The 6,882-nt window shown below is 38.4% G+C and overlaps 1 long non-coding RNA gene across 1 annotated transcript; it reads right to left on the bottom strand.

The window, feature by feature from the left end:
• Positions 1-560: 560 nt before the first annotated feature.
• On the bottom strand, positions 561-5,173 carry LOC124796323. The gene is made up of 2 exons (XR_007016747.1): positions 5,114-5,173; positions 561-640 (listed from the first exon to the last, which is right to left on the bottom strand). It is a non-coding gene; the product is annotated as an uncharacterized LOC124796323 (long non-coding RNA).
• Positions 5,174-6,882: the final 1,709 nt, after the last annotated feature.

The raw sequence follows: 6,882 nt of genomic DNA, 5'->3' as shown, positions 1-6,882 counted from the left end.
ATAACTCGTGATACAATCTGGGCATTAAAAAGTTTGATAATGTTTTTCGATTCGGTGAATTATAATTTGGGCAAAGCATAGATATAAATTTTTTAAACTCTGCATCTTCATCTATAGAGAAAGGATGGTACTCTTTGCAAATCATTTTCATAAGTTGTGTATCTAATGCCATACTTTTGTTTAATGTGATTGGCTTCATAATATTAACAAATCTACCTATGGGTTGTTGCAAATGATAAACAGTTGGAGTTGAGGGGGTCACAAAAGAAGATAAATCAGGACTTGGTCCAGAACCAGATGACAGTGATTGGCTGGATACAGCTTGAGACTCAGTTTGGCTTTCTGGGAGAATACCTTCATTTGAGGTGGAAGTAGATTCGCAAGAAATGATTTCTTGAATTTCTGCATCCATTGATGGTGATCTTGATCGGCTTCTTGACCCACACCGTTCTGCAGGTATTGTTGGATGCTTTGATTTTAGATGTCTCTTCAGGTTTGAATTGGAGCCAGAGGAAATGGAAATTATCTGCTGGCAGTAATGGCATTTTCCTTTTTTTTTCCATTTTGATAAAATGGTACCATATGTCACTCCAAATTCCTCTAGGCGAAGGCGATGTAGCTGACATACTGTCCTCCAGTACTGAAAAGTACATTGGAAATTAAAGTATTTACTCTTCAGATAGAACTCTTAAATAGTAAAAACATAAAATGACAACAAATGCACATGCATTAATATTTGTAAACGAAAATTATGGTGGGGCTGGGAAGTTTTAAGGAATTTAAGGGCTCTCTGTGATTTTGGGCCCACCCCTATTTTTTTGTATAATGTAATTTCGACTACACTTTCTATGACTTTAGTGATTATACAGTTTTGATCAAAATGATGGCATGAGGTTTTTTTTAATCTATTTACAGACAGGCCAACAGTATTAAGTAGTGGCATACCTGTGACTTTGCATGGGCTTAGGAATTGGTAAAAAAAACACGTTTTAATTCAATGATTTCTTTGTATGGAGCGTAAAGTGTGAAGACCCAGTTGTAAGAATACAACTTGGAGTAGATTTCATAAAATCTCAATAAATCTTTTTTTATGTCAACACGACGGTGCTTTTGCCCCAGCTAGATCACAAGTTGGCCTTGCCATGTTAAATGTACGCATTTATAGTTAAACTATGCACAAAAATACCTAAAACATATACTTAAACAAGGAAAATATGCATTTAAAATGGATGAACCTGTATCTAAAACCAGTACAAAATAGAACTGAAAAACAGGAATCTAACAATGTATTAGGTGCGACTTAACATTACAGTAATATTAAACCAAATCTGATTTGGTTTTAGTTGACCCCATTATAAAAAAATTACCATCTATTTTTCCACATCTTTCAGAAAGGCCTTTCTCACGTATGCCAAAGTAGATTTCACAGTTGAAAAAGTGCCCTCTGCGTCATATTACTGATACTGAAAACATTAGGGCCCTTTATGCAAACCTGCCCAAGATGAACAGTGTAAATTCCCAACTGCATGTTAATGTGAAGGGTTGAGGGCTGTCACCACAGACTATCTGTGGATCTCCGCCTATGCAGGGCACTTTGTATAGTATTATAGGCAAAAGGCATACCCCTCCGGTGGGAGACATCAAACGTTTCTGGTGCCGGTATTTCGGCACAAGCAGCGGCTGCCTGCGAGAGAAATGAAAATCTGCATTGTTGTCGGTTGATGTGGAGGAGGACTGCAGCGGTATTCATCAAAGCTGCGTGGTTAAAGGGAAAGTAGAGCTATCTCGACAGCGCTAGTGTCAATGCAGTCATTCTATTAACATTCTAAATCTATTAACATTCTAAATCTATTAACATTCTAAATCTATTAACATTCTAAATCTATTAACATTCTAAATCTATTAACATTCTAAATCTATTAACATTCTAAATCTATTAACATTCTAAATCTATTAACATTCTAAATCTATTAACATTCTAAATCTATTAACATTCTAAATCTATTAACATTCTAAATCTATTAACATTCTAAATCTGAAGACTTTTTTTTCCATTTAGCAGGAAACCTGACTTCATTACGTAAGGCCAAATTTTCACAGGGATCATGGTTGGGACCCTCAAACTGTATCCTCTACAAACCTTTGAATGCAGAGTGTTTCGAAACTGCCCTTTCAAGATTAGAATTGGCATCAGAGCATACAATTAATGCTGGTGACGCTAACATAATTTTTCAGTATCTCCACTGTGAAATTCAAGCCTGAGCTTTCTCTTCAAATATGACGCTCCTTGCCTACTTCCACTTGGACCTATCCATAATGCAGCAAACAGTTACAGTTTCATACATATATTTGAAACGAAATCTCCAAACAGCGTAATTTATACCTCTCAAACATTAAAATTTGGAATTCTGCTCATGACAATTTTGGAGATGTTGGCCCTACTCGTTAAAATGTCCAAGAAAGAAACCGTAATTCACTGCAGAGACTAAGTGCATCATTGTATCTGGTCTTGCTGCAAGGGCACAAGAGAGAGTTTAGGAGACTACTTCCATTCTGTTGCCGGACATAAAATACAAACTTGGATTTACTAAGAAAGTAACTCCACTACATGATAAATATGGCCCACTGGAGATGGAAACCTTAAGGGGAAACTTATGCCTTGGCTAACGGATGAATTATAACAGCAGATGAATCTCACGCTACAAATCGAACCTACAAATAGTTTACAAGCAAAAAGGGAAGAGTCAATCAATCTGAGAGAAAAGACAACTCAGGCAAGCTGATATATGAATCTACAAGACAAGCGTTGACTAAGTGAAGGCAAAGTAAAAGCTACAGCTGATCCCATTGTCCTAAACGAATATTTCACAGAGGTAAATAACATTAGCTATGAAAAGTTCTTTCTTAAGCTGAAAACACTATCGATAAATCCATAATTTTTATCAGATGAGCATCCTCTGTACAGGATGGCATCACAGTCCAAATGATCAAGTTTATTATTGACAATACTACGCTATAACTACTGCTCGTTACTTCCTTAGACCTAAAGGCTCTTGCCTGGACAACGCAGCAGAAATACTCGTTTCCATTAGAGCAGCGCTTCCCAACTTTTCAGCAGGTGGACCCCTTCTTCAGTCGAAAATCCATGGCGGACCCCTAGTCTGTTCCCAATGACCCCCCTCTCCCCCTCCCGAAGTATCAATAGTCTTTGGTTTAGAGATGAATGAAAACAACTTGAAGGTCAAAAATTGACTTATGAAATAGGTAGCGCACTGACAAAGCAAGTTTAACATTTAATGATGCCTGGGGCCGCATACGTGCCAGCGAGCGCTGTGATTGGTCGATGAAGCTCGCTCCGCGCATCTAGCGCCGTGAGCCGGCGCACAAACAACCCCCGTGTTGTTGCGAAACAGTCGATCAGAGAAGCCGCATTCTCCGGCACTAAAACTGTGTATGCGTTCTCACTTAGGAACTACAAAGGCTGCTTGGGAATACGACCTGAAGTAAAAGTACACACTTTTTTCACATGAAAGAAAAATAGTGATGAACTTGATTTTCACATTTTTATTCAATAATTTTACCCATTATTTTACACGATTTGGTGAAGGGTGGCCGCGGACCCCCTAGAAAGAGGCAGCGGACCCCTAAGGGGTCCGCGGACCACACGTTGGGAAGCCCTGCATTAGAGTATGATCCTTTCTACTACAAGTGGCATAAGATAATAATGCCTAGTACATGCATAAAGAAGACATATGTTATAATATATTTGTTAAGTAGCTGTGATGTACTAAGTTTTATAGTTCCCTTACCTGGCCAAGCTACTATCTGATTTTTTATCATGGACACTTGAGTTTACACTTTAATTACGAACGAAACAATAAATGTATTGCAAAATGTGTACACCAATATTTCCCTTGTTTGATACTGCGTAAGGCTAGATGCAGCAATTTGGTCTTAAAGTCAAAGTTATATACTTTTTTCATATTGTAATATGGATTTTACGATTTTAGGCGTCTTCAGAAGGAAACGTTCACTTTAAAAATATACAGCTTGCGATGTATTTGTTCCAGGTTAATGAAATTTTAATATGTTATAGCCAAATATATTGTTACTGGAAATCTCAAGATTCAACATTTTCCGATCACCCAAAAAAAGTTCTTGATTTTCGTAAACTAAATATATAACTGCAAGCGTGGGTTCGTTTTGAAGACTCTTTCATGGTTGTAAGAAGCTGCAACCACTGTGACCATACAGTGGGATACGGATTTTATACGGAGTGATATTGTATAATGATTGTGAGCGTGTTTGACCGTGTGTTTAATAGTGCGTGCGGTTGGGAAATCAGTTGCTACGTTGCCGCGTTCAGGCGTAACAGTGGCAGCACGGAGGGAATTAACGCCTGTGAGCTTGCTTTGTCTGTGGCTGTTTTTCCCAGCAGCCAGGGGTAGGAAACGGTACGTGACAATGCGGCGCTCCGCTGGACACTGCTAACTGCACGGTCAAACACGCACACAACCACTATCAAATATCACTCTGTATAAAATCCATACCCCACTGTATGGTCGCAATGGTTACAGCTTCTTACAACCACGAAAGAGACCTTCAAAACGAACCCACGATTTATGTTATATATTTATCCTGTGATAAGAGAAAGTTAGTTTACGAAAATAATAAGAACTTTTTTTTGGGTGACCGGAAAATGCTGTAACTTGAGATTTACATTAGCAATATATTTGGCTATAATGTATTAAAATTTCATTAACCTCGTACAAATACATCGCAAGCCATATATTTTTAAAGTGAACGTTTCCTTCCGAAGACGCCTAAAATCGCAAAATCCGTACTACAATAAGAAAAAAATATATAAATTTGACTGTAAGACCAAAGTGCTGCATATAGCCTTACGCAGAATAAAACAAGGAAAATATTGGTTTATCACATTTTGCGATACGTTTATCGGTTCGCTCGTAATTAAAGCGTAAAGTCGAGTGTCCATAATAAAAAATCCTATAGTAACAGGAGGCATCAGGAACCTAATCTGATCAGTTTAAACAAATAAAAATAAAATAAAAACAAATGATGTATATATAACATAATTATGTAATATACATACCGGTATTACTACGAAGAACAATATCCAGTAGAGACGAACCCCGATGCAGAGGCGCTGAGTCAAGCAGATCGAGCCGCGAGCTGTATTACTGCGTGAGCTAAGACCGCTCAACAGGCGTCTAAAGCTAGCGAAATGAGGGATGCTCAACTACCGGACCTACCGATAGATGGCTCTACCAGCTGATTACTGTCGTCTGTATTGCCCGCCATATTCGAATTTGGCAAGAAGTTTCTCTCGGTCTGTACGGTGTATAAGGAATTACGGATTATCGAAATGGTGATTTCTTGTTCCGCTTTCAATTGTACGAAGCGAGGGAGTAAGGAGAGTGACTTACCATTTCACAAGTAATACGACTACCGATACAATACGATAAAAATACAGACTTAGTGCGTTTGCTAATTCGATGTTTTTGAATAGGTTTCCTCTAAAGCACCCGGAGCTACTAAAGACGTGGATTACTTCCGTGAAGCGGAAAGATTTTAATCCTACGTCTTGCAGTTTTCTTTGCGGAAACCGTTTCCGACAAGATGATTACGCAGTGAGCCCTGGAACGTGGAAGAAACGTTTCAAACCCGGAGCAGTGCCATCAGTTTCCGACACATTTGATGCACCAAATAAACAGCCACGACGACATGTTGTTAGGATTTTGAGTGACAACGATGATTCTACATTTGAGGTAGCTAATTACTTTCCTTGCTGTGTGTGCGCTTTTTACTTTTGTGAATTTATTTCGTACGCTACATAGGTCTAAGCAATGTTGTAATACAGGTCCATATTTTTGTTTTTAGCGTTCTGTCATGGAATCCGTGCTCGATTTGCCGATTGCAGACGCTACTGATTGCGTGGAGAATGTTGTCAATGAGAATTCTTCCGTGGAAAGCATGTCCCACTTATCCAATGCAGAAGCTGCGAATTGTGTCGAAAACGTTAGTATAAGGATGTTTTCACTCCCCCAACGTTTTCTTATAATATTTTTTCATCAAGCCTTGAGTTATTTCAATCGTATATAACGAAATTATTTCCTTATTTAGAGTGCAGTTGGTTCTTCAGTAATTGATTGTGGTATACAGTCGAAAGTAGAAATGGAAGACAAGGCGACCGAAACTTGCATTTTTTTTCTCAGACATTGTGCACGAAATAAAACGTAAACTGAAGTGTGTCCGTGAAAAACTTCGAAGAAGAAAGTGTTTTCCATGGATGACATCATAAGTTCATTGAAGGAGAAGGGGCATCTTCCTGAGAAGTTACATAACTTCCTCAATCATCAGAAAGGAACAGAAGTGGAATTAGTGTGCAATTTAGTGAACAACTCTGTCTCATCAAAGGGTAATAGATACACAACAAATGTGAAAATGTTTGCGATGACTGTGTACTTTTATTCACCAGCAGCATATGAATACCTGAAAAAATTAATGCCTCTGCCCCATACATCATTGATTTCAAAATGGGTGGCAAGTGTAGACTGTGAACCTGGCTTCTTAAAAGATGTTTTCAAGTACATTGTAAGGGACCAGTTCAGCGATTCATGTCTAATTGTAGGCAGTATGGCAATTAGGAAGCAAGTAGTTTGGTACCAAGGAACTAAGCAGTACACAGGTTTTTTAGACTTTGGTGGGGAAATGCCTCAGTAAAAGAAGTAATAGAGCCATCTGAGGTTCTGGTTTTCATGCTTGTCTCTATTAAAGGCAAATTTAAATGCCTGATTGCATATTTCTTTATCAACGGTGCCCAGGCAAATAATCAGGCCACACTGATAAAATCTGCTTTAG

This window comes from Schistocerca piceifrons, chromosome 4 (genome assembly GCF_021461385.2).
Source record: "Schistocerca piceifrons isolate TAMUIC-IGC-003096 chromosome 4, iqSchPice1.1, whole genome shotgun sequence".
NCBI lineage: Eukaryota > Metazoa > Arthropoda > Insecta > Orthoptera > Acrididae > Schistocerca > Schistocerca piceifrons.
Note: the sequence above shows the minus strand (reverse complement) of the source record. Positions and strands in the feature narration are given on the sequence as shown.